The sequence below is a fragment of the Pteropus alecto genome, unplaced genomic scaffold (assembly GCF_000325575.1).
Source record: "Pteropus alecto unplaced genomic scaffold, ASM32557v1 scaffold101, whole genome shotgun sequence".
NCBI classification, from domain to species: Eukaryota; Metazoa; Chordata; class Mammalia; order Chiroptera; family Pteropodidae; genus Pteropus; species Pteropus alecto.
In genome coordinates this window covers 1698113-1698815 of record NW_006432945.1, presented here as the reverse complement: position 1 = coordinate 1698815, position 703 = coordinate 1698113, and positions in this window count along the sequence as shown.

Sequence of the window (703 nt, the reverse complement as noted above, 5' to 3'; positions counted from 1 at the left end):
AGGCTGGCTGAGTGGAGATTTCCTCTACTGGGTTTATTCAGTACTTACTGTAGGTCCGGTACTGTGAATGAGAAAACAAACAGAATGCTTTCCAAGCCCTATGAGAAGACAGACGTGGAAATAAATGAAAGTGTGTGAAGCGTTACTAGTGATATGGCGGAAGTCTCTTGTGAAGAAGGAAGCAGCCTGTCCCACGTGGGGGATGGGCAATAGGAAAGGCTTCAGAGGCCAGGTTAACCTTGCCCCATATTGAACAGGAGCAGGAACGCGCCAGGTAAATGAGGAAGACGAGCACTGAGTTGAGTTCCAGGAGTGTGTGGGGAGAGAGGAGGGTTGGTTTCTAGAACATTGCGGAGAAGCCACGTGAGAACATAGAAGAAGGTGGGAAAGAAAATGACCTGTTTGGGAAACTACGAACAATTCCATATGGCGGGATCCCTGAACTTTAAGGGATGGGGTTCCACGGTGAGAAGAAGTAAGCCTGGAGAAGTAAGCAGAACCACTTCCTTGAGGGCCTTGAATATCAACTTCTGGACTCTGTAGTTCTGGCCATTTACTTTCTGTCACGAAGCCACTGCACCCTGAACTCTGCCTTTTCTATTTCGTCATTGCCTTATGCCGAAAGTCGTGGCTCTCCCGCACGCCTCGGGCTTATGAGTCTGGCCCCACTCAACTCCGTTAGTACTTCACACTCTCTCTCTAT